General features: G+C 44.5%; 1 pseudogene; it reads right to left on the reverse strand.

Moving 5' to 3' along the window:
* LOC139014636 (CBY1-interacting BAR domain-containing protein 1-like) overlaps positions 1–12,536 on the reverse strand; it is a 40,042-nt pseudogene that overhangs the window by 5,990 nt on the left and 21,516 nt on the right.

Consider the following 12,536-nt stretch of genomic DNA (forward strand, 5'->3'; position numbering starts at 1 on the left):
CCACCAGTTAGTGGCGTCCGTTTTAGTGCTTTCGCAGCGGATAGGGCCATGGCGGCCGCCCCTCCCTTATCATTGGACGAGGCTTCTGACTGTCTACGCCAATAGGGTGGATCCTACGGAGAGGGCGGGGACTGGGGGTTCGGCTCCGCCCAAGGCTGGCGAAGTGTCCGCAGGCGTGTTTGGGACCGGCTCGGGGGCGGGGCATGACGCTAGTGGGCGGGGCGGGGCGGACAGGGGCGGGGCTGGAGGCTGCGCTCGAAACCCAGAAGCTCCAGGCTGCCTTCCCTAGCGGGGTGGGTGGCACCGGCTACCTTCTCTGGTAGTTAGCAGCCCATTGATGCAGCCTGTGGGAGTTCTCCTGCCTCTCGGGGAGAACTGAGACTTGGGGAGGAGGAAGGATTGTGTTGTGGGAAGGGCGAAGGAGGCTCGGAGATGAGGGAGGGAAAAAGGAACGGGCGAACAGGTGGTGGTGTCTTCAGCAGTGACAGCAGGAGGCTGAGGCTGCTAATCCTAGGTCCGCGTAGCTCCAAGGTGCAAAGGAGATTGTCCAAAACTGCAGCCAGAAGGCCTCGCTTCTAGTTCTAGGTTTAGTTCTGTTTCCTACTTGCTGTGTGACCTGGGGTGAGTCTCTTCCCTTTCTGTGCCTTGATTTCTTATGTTGAAACAAGGCAGTTGACCTGATGTTCTGATGTTCTTTCCAGCACAAAGTTTGTTCACACAACCAATATTTTCAGCATATTCTCAGTGCTGTGCCTGTTTCGGGTATCTGCTGACAGCCAGCAGATCTTCTAAAAGGGAAATGGAAGCCTGTGATGGGCACTGGACCAGAAATGACAGTTTTGGGAAGAGAGCTGGGTTCAGATAGGCCAGGGTTGTTTTTTGCCTCAAATGGGCCTGGTGTGCATGTGCCTTGTCCTGTTAACCCAGGCCCCTGTGAGTGGTTGAACCCATTGGAATTTAGGTTGTAGGATTTATCAACTCTACCTGTGTGTGAAATCATTTAATCAACAACAAAGAAGGTAGGATTTCTGCTCTCAAAGAATTTACAGGCAGCCCAGCCCAGTAGCACAGTGGTTGAACGTCGACCTACGAACCAGGAGGTCATGGTTCAATTCCCAGTCAGGGCACATACCTGGGTTGTGGCCTCAATCCCCAGTGTGGGGCGTGCAGGAGGCAGCCGATCAACGATTCTCTCCCATCATTGAGTTTCTATCTCTCTCTCCTTTCCTCTCTGAAATCAATAAAAATGTATTTAAAAAACAAAGAATTTACAGATAAATGCACGGTGTGGAGTAGGAAGAGGTGGTGAGGGGAATGAGAGAAGCGAGTATTTTCAGAATAAAGGACAGCTTCATGAAGCTTGCGTGGCCTGAAAGAGAAGACAGAGAGAAATTTCAAGCTGTACACACAACCTGATTCAAGGAATAGTGAGGCATTCCTTTTGGCTGGATGGGAGGGGAGACTCGGAAGGAAAACCAACAAGGTGGGTTGGGGTCAACTCAAACAGGGAAAGGAGCAGGCAAAGGCAAGCCTCTGAGGGATTGAGAGTTGGGGGCTAGCACTTTTGCTAGGAGTTTATTGCAGCAACAGTCCCCTTGAAAGGTAGCGTAGAACCAGAGTGGGGTGGCTGGGATGGAAGGAAGGGGTGGGAGACACAAACTTGAACTCTGTGGGAGGAGTCAAACTGGGTTCTCAACTGAAGAGCTGGGGGTCACTGGAGGAAGTCCGAAGGTGTTGGCTGGGGGCTTGCTGAGTGAGCGAATGGCAAACAGCCAGTTAGTGGGCTCTATTGAAAGAACAGTGGGGTAGGCATCAGATGACATTTGCAAATCAATGCACAAAGGAAGCTGGGCTTTTGCAAACCATTTGGCATCTTTGAACCTGTTTCCAGGTAGGTGACATGAGGATAATGATAAGGTTGTTGTGAGGAGCAAGTGGGATGACGGTAAAACATCAGTGCCTTCTTTTATGAGGATGGCTTGGTATCTGAATGGTGCATATTATCAGCCAAACTTAAAATGATTATTTTTTTTTAAATTTCATTTCCGGAATTGGAAGCCAAGGCAAATAAAAGTTTTTCTTTGAAATGGCACCTAAAATGACTCAACATTACATTTGACTACATAAAAAACAACAACAGTACTTTTATGGTAAAGTCGTTGTCATGTGCCACTTATTTTTAAAGCCTTTTTCATTTATTCATTCTGTTAATTACAACAGCACTGTGAGGTAGGTACTATTATTATCTTCACTTCACCGATTAATTGAGTCTTGGAGAGTTAATTCACACAGCTGATGCATGGCACAGCCAGGATTCAAACTCAGGCAGTTTGGTATATTTGTATTTTATCCTCATCCTGAGCATATGTGTTGGTTGTATGTGTGTTTTTTTAAAAAAATATACTTTATTGATTTTTTACAGAGAGGAAGGGAGAGGGATAGAGAGTTAGAAACATCGATCAGCTGCCTCCTGCACATCCCCACTGGGGATGTGCCCACAACCAAGGTACATGCCCCTGGCCGGAATCGAACCTGGGACCCTTCAGTCCGCAAGCTGACGCTCTATCCACTGAGCCAAACCGGTTAGGGCTGTATGTGTGTTTTTAAATTGATTTTTAGAGAGAGAGGAAGGGGAAAGAGAGAGAGAAACATTGATGTGAGAGAAAAACATCTATCAGTTGCCTCCTGTACGCATCCCAAACAGGATCAAACCCAAAACTTAGGTATGTACCCAGGAATTGAACCCACAACCTTTGGATGTATGGGAAGACACTCCAACCAACTGAGCCACACTGACCAGGGCTAACTTTCACTTCTTGATTAATGTGATGTTGGCCAGGCTTCTCCAATCTAAAGTTACTCTTTTTTTATCATTATTAAAAATCTTTTAAAATTTTGTAATAAATTATAAACTCAATGGAAGTTGCAAAAATAGTAGAGAGGTCTCTGCAGCTTTCATATAGCTTCCATCTTACATAACCATAGCTCAATATTACTCTTATTCTTTTTGTAATTTGGTTAGTATTTGAGAGTTTATATAAATACTAGAGGCCTGATGCATGAAATTCATGCAAGGGGCTTGGCCCTCACAGCCCCTGCTGCCTCAGCTGGCCCTCACGGCCCCTTGCAGCCTCGGCTGGCCCTCGCAGCCCCAGCTTCATCCAGATGGTCATCTGGACGTTCTGCTGTTCGGTTTAATTAGCATATTAGCTCTTTATTATATAGGATTCTATTCTTTATTAAACAGTCAACCAATTTACTTATTTATGGACTCATGGTTTCCTATGTTATTCAGTGGGTTAAATCCATTCTTCTTATTTATTTTGATGTTCAAATAGTCCCAGTTTGGCTAGTAGGAACCTCTTCAAATGGTCTTCTGGTTCTTTTGACATGTCCTCATCATTCTTTGATCATTTCCTTGCTTTCTGGGAAAAGATGTTCCAGGTGCATCTTGTACTTTCCCTGTCCCAGGGATGAATTAATTCTCTAAGGAGTCCTAGTCCCATTTAGTGGAGATTGGTACTTAGAAACTGAGATCTGAGTACCAAGTGTACTCATTTCTATTAGGGTGTCCCTGTTCCAGGGCCCGCTCAGTGGTTACAGTTGGGAATATACACCCACACATTTACTAGTACATACACAACACACACACAAACACATACACACATTTACAACTATATTTACTTGCATATCTATCTATCTATCTATCTATCTATCTATCTATCTATCCATCTATCTGATGGGGAAAATAAGACATTTTGGGGGTGCTAGCAATCTGAATCTGTGCCAGTAACCTAATGTACATTCTCGATAGCCTATAATTAAGTCACTGCCCCTTTCTCCACAATCTGGTCTTGCAAGACCGGTTTACCTAAATACTCACATTTTACAGAGGCCGTAAGCCATGAACAATACACAACCCCTGGAGGGGGTTATCGGAGCTGGCGCCAGGCCAGGCCTTTAGGTGTGGTCTCACGGCCCCCATCCCAACACACGGGGCTTTTTGCAAAGCCCATGAAAGGTCCGAAGTCCCATCCATATTTCAGGGACAAAGAAACCAAAGGGTATAAAGGGAGAACTTCCTCCATATTGGTTTGCTCAGGATTTGGAGAGAAATCTCCCTTGAGTCACTGTACTAGTACATGTGAAACATCTGAAAATCAATGGGTTTTTCCTGTATCTCCAAGTACTCCTGTGTATTTTTTGGTGACCTGGTAAATTCTGTAACATAATATCTATCTATCTATCTATCTATCTATCTATCTATCTATCTTGTCTCTCTCCATCTATCTAAATATCTTGAAAACCATGAGTTCACATCAATACTTCCAATTCTAATCCATCACCCCAGGGCTCATTGAAATTGTGAGAAATAGCTCACCTGTTCAAATTTCAAATGACAGACTAGGAAACAGAAGCATGGCAAAAATGAGACTTTTAATTACACTCTTGAGAGTGGGCGCCCACAGGGACACATGTGGGGCAGGGAACATAGCCTATTTATTGAGACCCTCCTCCAGTTCCTCATTGGCTGAGTACTATTTGGTCACCTATTCCCCAATAGGTCGCCTAGGTCTTGCTGTCTCCCATTGGGTCATTTAAAAAAATGGGCTGGGGCCTTTTCTAGTTGCCTCTACCTCTCTTTGTCTAGGGCAGTGGTTCTCAACCTTCCTAATGCTGTGACCCTTTAATACAGTTCCTCATGTTGTGGTGACCCCCAATTTCATTGTTACAAATTGAACATAATTAAAGCATAGTGATTAATCACAAAAACAATCTGTAATTATATATGTGTTTTCTGATGGTTTTAGGTGACCCCTGTGAAAGGGTCGTTCGACCCCCCAAAGGGTCGTGACCCACAGGTTGAGAACCGCTGGTCTAGGGGAATCTTCCTAGGATATGTGCTATCGGCCACGTGGACAGCTCATACCCTCTCCCCACCCCCACATCTTGTTTGCTCTGGGGAAATTCAGTAATGGCCTGGCCACATGCTGTTTCTTTTCTATGACAATAAGTTAGAGGCAGGTTTCTTACAAAGTTCGCTCCTTTTCCATGTTCGTATCTCCCTTCTCTAACAGTGAAATTCCCATTATCTTGAATTTATTTACTTACTTGATCAAGTCCTCTGGATATGGCCGTACATATCTTTGCCACCACCCCCTCCCCAATACAGATGTCCTCCTAGCCTCAGCGGGCTTTGAGAACCTGTGCTGGCCACACTCTCCATCCCCACCAAAGAGGATGCCTTCCTCGTTCCACCTGGGCAGCCACACTCCACGTGGGATATAGTTTTGGACAAACAAAATCCTTGCTTTCAAGGAACTTAACATTTGGCAATGTAAGATATAGTCAAACCTGTGGAGAATTTTTGTGAGTTTATTTGAGCCAAATTGTCGACAATTGCTGAGAAGCAAAATCTCAACGGATTGAGAAAATGCTCCGGGGAGTGGCAGTTTTGCGCCTTATTCTATACATTCCAATCAAAAGAGGAGATGTAAGTGGGTGACATAAAACCCACTGGTGATAGATTAGGAGAAAGCAAAGTGGTGAAATCTCTGGGGTTGGATAAAAAGTAGAATGATAGACATATACTTCTCTTGTGGGTGCAGGATAGTTAACAGTCAACAATTAATTCAATAACAATGAGGGGACTTGCAGTCTCTGCTGAGCGGTGCCTGCACGTCTAGAAAAAGGAAGATTACGGTGACATTCCAAAGGCATGTTATCATAGAGGCAAAAGGACAATAGATAGGCTGTCAGGGTAAAGATTGACCTTTGTCAGGGAAGATGCCGGCCTAGGACATGACTACCCCCCATCAACTGCTTTTCGTTAAGAAGTTTTAATTTCAGACCATCCTTTGTGGTTACTTTAGGTCTCCGAGTTTGCAAGGCTGCCACGCAGGCCTTCCCTGAGCTAGTCAGGTTAGTGAGCCTGTCAGGTTAGCATGTGGCCCCTTTCCGTCCACACATTCTAATGGTGGGAAAGGGGGAATTAAGAAATAAAAGTGAAATTGTTAAGGTCTGATCAAAGAATTCAATCAATACCTCTGCCCCAGGAACTGGCTTTGCAAGATATTTCACTATGGACATTCTCTTTGCTGAGACCACATTTCACTTGCTGCAACCACATTCCATGATCTCCCCTCCAGGTATGCATAAAGAAATCTCCATCAGAAAAAGCCGGCCAAAAGTCCTTTAAAAGCCGCTGACTCCTGTCAGTGGGTGCTGGAGCCATCCAGGCTCAGCTACCTGGTGTGCGGATGATTGAATAAATTCGTAATCCCTCACCATTCTGGCCTCGTGTGCTCCTCCTTTGGCGACCTAAGAAAAATATCATCAGGTAATGATAAGAACAGTGGAAAAATTAAACAGCATAATGTGATAAAAAGTGACTGGGCTGCTGATGCGGGTTGCTGATGTGTTGATTAGTCTCTTCAGGCTCAATCTCTCCCCGGCTCTCTCCAGCCTTCTTTACCCTGCTCTGTGCATACCTACAAAATGCACAACATTGGCTCCTCTGCTGCCTGCCTTCTGATTCAAACAGTAGGAGACAGGCGGGTGGGAGGAGAGAGAAATCCCTGCCTGCTTTGGGATGTACTTTCTGGCAGTAGCCCCTCCTCCAGGAGCAGCTCTCCTCAGGCTCCAGAAATTCCATTGCCTCTCCTGGTTCTTTCCCACTGTTGCTAGTATATTGGTGCCCCTATGGCCTCGTTTTCCTTTACCCTGCTGACACCTTCGTTAACAATTCCTTTGTTCAAGTCTCTTGAATCACCCAAGCTGAATTGTATTTCAGGAAAGAGCTCCTTGAGGAAATGACTAATTACTTAATTATTGCGAATCATTATTTTCAGGTTCGTACATCTTCGTATACCATGCGAATTTCAAAAACGTAGCCTGATTAGTTAAAAGAGAAAACCATTAACCAGACTTATCTTTCTGGAATTGAGTGCGGAATGGATTTTCTTCTTGTCCTGCCCTTGACCCGAGGGCCAAGTAGCTTGTGTTGTGCTTTAAAGGAGGTGTTATGTACACTGCTGTGACTCTCCCCACCAGCATCCAGATTATTCAGTAATGCCATTTTTTAAAATCCTCACCCGAGGATATGTTTGTTTGTTTGTTTGTTTAGAGAGAGAGAGGGAGAGAGAGAGACAGAGAGAGAGATCAATTGATTGTCTCCTTTATGCACCCTGACTGGGATGGAACCTGCAACCTTTTTTTTTTTTTCAGTGTATGGGAGGACCCTCCAACCAACTGAGCCACCCAGCCAGTAAGGCTATTTTCTTTATGGTCAGAGCTCTATTTCCTCCAGCAGGCTCCGTCCTCAGCTGTGCATATCTCCACTCCCCGTCCTAGGAAGGGTCTCAGCCATTAAGAGTCAATGGAGCCCTTGAACACACATGCCATTGCAGGATCCTATTTTTTCACCTTCTTTTATTACCTTGTCTGCTTGGTGCCAAGGATCATGCTCGCATTTAGAGGATCCCCCCCCCCTCTGTTATTGAATTTATTGGGGTGACATTGGTTAATAAAATTATATAGGTTTCAGGTGTACAGTTTTATAACACATCATTTGTATATTGTATTGTGTGTTCACTACCCCAAGTCAAGTCTCTTGCCATGACTATTTATCTTCGCTGTACCCTCTTAGAGCAGTGTTTCTCAACCTTGGCTGCACATTAGAATCACCTGGGAATCTTTTTAAAATCCTGATTTCTGGGCCTCATCCTCCGGAAATTCTGTTTCTTTGTTACTAATGTTGTGGCCTCACCCCATAACAAAGAAACAGAATTTCCGGAGGATGAGGCCCAGAAATCAGGATTTGAAAAAGATTCCCAGGTGATTCTAATGTGCAGCCAAGGTTGAGAACACTGTCTTAGAGGATTCTTAAAATAATTTTTAAAAAATTTCCCCGCCTCTGCTTAGCATTTGCAAGCCTGAGGGTCTTCCAAGAATGGTCTAAATTGGAGAATGAGAAGAGTACCTTATTATAGTTTCCATGAGCATCATTTATTTTCCCAGCAAGATAGCAGAACATTAAAAGGATGTGCATTGTTTCCCATTGTTACCAGACCTTGAATGCCAGGTTCTTGAGTCTCAATGTCATAGAAATGAGCACTGAACTCTGTACAAGATCAAGCAGATAGAGTTTATTGAAAAGAGCTTGTACCAGGCCTGGCTGGTGTGGCTCAGTTGGTTGGGCATCGTCCTGTGCACCTAAGGGTTGTTGGTTCGATTCTAGTCGGGGTACATGTACCCTGTTGTTCATCCATGGTAGGGGGTGTGCAAGAGACAGCCGATCTATGAGTGTTTCTCTTTCTTCTCCCTTCCTCTTAAAAAGTATTTTTTAAAATTTAGTCCCTTAGAAAGGAAGGAAGGAGGAAGGAAGGAAGGAGGGAGGAAGGAAGGAAGGAAGGAAGGAAGGAAGGAAGGAAGGAAGGAAGGAAGGAGGGAAAGAAGGAAGGAAGGAGCTTATGCACAAGAGGGTCAACCAGAAAAGAGAAGTCAAGCTTCCGGAGGGGTTCTTGTGGATGGCTTATATAGGGGCCTTTGGGTGGGTGTAGGGTTTGGGAATGAGGATGAGGTCAGTTTTCCCTAGTTCGTCTTCTGGTGGTGGTTGATCCCGGGGTAGTCACAAGATGTTTCCCATGGCCAGTGGGCCACTCAAAGGACCTGCACAATAATGCTTGAGCAAATATTCTAGCTACCATTTAATTGACAAAACAACTATGTTACAGAACATGATGCTAACAGAGGATGTGATCGTTGTACATTCTTTCTTTTAAGGATGTGGTTAGGTTAATTTCAACTACAGAATTTTACTGAAAGTGAGGAGCCCTGGTCAGGCTTCTAAAATGGAGTTCTTTTGGTCAAAATGGAATCCAGATTTTACCCTTATACTGTCTCACCATGACTGGTTTTATCAGTGTCAACAGCTTCATAGACATCAGAAGCTATAGATTGAGAGAAGGAAAAATATCCTGTAGAATAAAAGCAGGGGGAAAGAAAATGACCCCCAGCCAGTGCTGCTCAGTGGTTGAGCGTTGACCCATGAGCGTTGACCAAGAGGTCACGGTTCAATTTCCAGTCAGGGCACATGTCGAGAATGCAGGTCGGTCCCCCGCAGGACCAATAGATGATGTTTCTTTCTTATCAATGTCTCTATCTCTCTCCCTCCCCCTCTCTCTAAAAATCAATGAAAACATATTAAAAAAGAAAAGAAAAAACTTGAAAAAAACCTGAGATACATAAATGTTCCAAATCTCACTGTCTGTCTGGTTTCTTCTGCATTTGACATCTGTTTAAACCTGATGGGAGGATTGCCTTTAGGGAAAGGTATGAAAAATAATATAAATGGAGCCACTTCAAAATGGAGTTGGAGTTGCCATCTCAGAGGAACTGTCTTGCAGGTGTTACTCCTCAAATCTTTGGAGTGCTTGGACTGGGCAAAATAACCTTTGGGCTGGGCCTAAAGCAGCGTTATATGCCAGACAACTGTTTGCAAAGCCAACAGGAAAGCAGACATTCTCACTACTGGACTGAAAATTAAAGACATTCTTTAGAATTAGCACCACCACCACGTGTAGCTAAAGAATAACTTAGCTTATTTGCACCTATAGAAATTCCTTCCATGACATAATACCAATAGAAATTCCTTCCTTCTATTCATGTAATTATTCCCCTTTTCTTTCTCATAAACCCCCTTGCCTTCACCCCTAATTAGAACACTATTTGGGTTGCTGCCTGAATTAGGGCTTCCTGACTAGCTCTTTTTTTCGGATCTTAAATAAATACTTGTTATCTCTCACTTTGGCCTTTTATTTTTAGGTAAACAAAGGGACTGGGGAAGATCTCAGCTTCAGTTTAGCCTTAGGAAACTACAGTAAGACTTGAAGCAGAACTGAATTCATCAAGAAACTTGTGTGTTCAGTGTTTGAGCATGTTCAGTGGCCGGTGTGGTTCAGTGGTTGAGCATCGACCTATGAACCAGGAGGTCACGGTTCAATTCCCAGTTGGAGCATATACCTAGGTTGTGAGTTTGATCCCCAGTGTGGAATGTACAGGGGGCAGCTAACCAATGATTTTCTCTCATCATTGATGTCTCTCTCTCTCTCTCTCTCCTGAGAAGGCTAAAAAGTGCTAATTCAATGTAATCCTGATATTTGGGGGGCTAGCAATTGGAATCCATGCCAGCAAGCTAACCTATAATTAAGTCATTACCTCTTTCCCAGAAACTGGTCTTGCAGAATCTGTTACAGAGGCCATAAACCTGTGAACAGTGCACTGCCCGGAGGGAGGGTTGTTATCGCTGGCGCCAGGCCAGGCCATCAGATATGGCCTGGAGACCCCCAACTCCTGAGGGCCTCTTGCAAAGCCCGAGAAAAGGTCCAGAAGCATAATCCATATTTGTGGGACAAAGACCACAGGGAGATATAAAATGAAGGCCCCTGCATGTTTCGGTACTCTGATTTGGAAATTATTTCCTGGAGTCCGCTGGTGTAATTAATACAGTGTCTCTCAATTTCTTTTTTCCTGGGGTCTTCTGCAACACTCCCTCTCCCTTTCTCTCTCTGAATTCAATACATTTATATATATATTTAGAGAAAGAAAACTGTGTGTGCATATGCCTGAGGAGGCTTTTAAAAATCTGATGGGTATATTGTTCCTGACCCCAGGAGAGGACATAAAGTACTGGACTCAGCTTTTCTGTTATGTTTTCTGGAATCACACAGTAGAATATCAGATAAACCAAGAAGGCTAATGTAAGGGACCTCTTCAGTCCCAAAATATCTCCCCTCATCATCTCTCAGATGAATTGGCACTAAAAGCTACACACTCACGCATAATTAGTTTCTTCTTTGTCCTGTCCCAAAGTTGATTCCTACTCCTTTGCTATGCATTAAAATAGGCAATTTGAGGTACTGTAACCCCGCCTTTCCAGATTAGAAAATGATTACACTGTGGATAAATGAGATGATGTATTCGAAAAGAAGACAGTTTATAAATAATGTTGTTTATTATTAACCATACAGCCTAGAGCAGTGATGGCGAACCTTTTGAGCTCGGCGTGTCAGCATTTTGAAAAACCCTAACTTAACTCTGGTGCCGTGTCACATATAGAAATTTTTTGATATTTGCAACCATAGTAAAACAATATTTATATTTTTGATATTTATTTTATATATTTAAATACCATCTAACAAAGAAAAATCAACCAAAAAAATGAGTTCATGTGTCACCTCTGACATGCGGGTCATAGGTTCGCCATCACTGGCCTAGAGGTTCAGACAGTGTGCTCTGGACCCAGTTGGCTTGTGTTCAAATTCCTCTTTCTTCAGGAATTTGGCTGTGGGACCTTGGAAATATTACTTGACCTCTCTGAGCCTCATTTCCCCCAAAAGTGGGGATACTAAGGGTATCCACCTCAAAGTGAGGGTTGAATGCACTTGGGTCATGCAAGTCCAGAGCCTGAGCCATTGTGAGCGCTCGGTAACTCAGTGCAGCTGAACCCCAAATTGCATTATAGCCTCTTCCACAGAGCGAGAATTCAGCCATTCGGCTGGACTGCCTTGAGAGAGCAGGGAAGGGAAAGAAGAGTCCCAGAGCGAGGTTTTCCAGGCATCTGTCTTCCCGCTCTGAGGCATGGTGAGACTTCCTACATCTCCTCTTCCGAGGCAGCTTCTTCAAAAGAGGGCAAGTGGCCTTGGCCGTGATGCTCAGTGGGTTGGGTGTCACCTCCTGCACCGAGTTCACTGGTTTGATTCCAGTTGCATCCCTGGTGATGATCAGGGAACATGCCTGGGTTTCAGGCTCAATCCCCAGTGGGGAGTGTGCAGGAGGCAGCTGATTGATGTTTCTCTCTCCCTCTCTCCCCCCCTCCTCTCTCTACAAGCAATAAAAACATATTTTTAAAAAAGGGTGTCCGCCATGGTGGATTTCTCCCATAAGAGCCATAACCACTTTATCTTACAAGGAGGGTTCAGCAAAACACGCTTGTTTCTATAAATGGCTTCCTCTCAGCGAACCTCTATGACAGTGTCTAATGGTGAGGTTGGCTCATTTTCTGGAACCAGATAAACATTTGCTCCCACTAGCCCCACGGTGATAGCGTCACCGTTAATGAGCTGCAGTGTTGCCGGTTGCTGCCGGAGCCATGAGGCAGCCCTGGTAGAGTTCTGTCTATTGCCAGGGGAGGTGTCAGAGGCACAGGCAACACGGCGGGCGCTTCCAGCCCCAGCAGCTCCTGCAGTTGGGAAGCCAGAGCAATCATTCTTAGACGTTAGGAGAGAGGACAGAAATTCCGAGAGCAATAAAAGTGAGTGAGATAAAGGTTTTGAGGTCTATGATTTAAAGTTGTTTCTTCAGGTTTCTGAAATTTTAAATAAGGTAATGCAGTAGTGCAATGGAAGGCACACTTCTTAAGGCAGTATCCGTTTGAGCAATGCCCTATTAAGGAACAAGCTTCGAGTTGGTTTGCTTGTCCGAGATTGCACTCTGGTGGAAGCCTATACTCTGGTGCTCAGTAAATATGCATTGTA

This window comes from Myotis yumanensis, unplaced genomic scaffold (assembly GCF_028538775.1).
Source record: "Myotis yumanensis isolate MYYU_CA2020_CCGP unplaced genomic scaffold, mMyoYum1.0.hap1 SCAF_1, whole genome shotgun sequence".
Taxonomy (NCBI): domain Eukaryota; kingdom Metazoa; phylum Chordata; class Mammalia; order Chiroptera; family Vespertilionidae; genus Myotis; species Myotis yumanensis.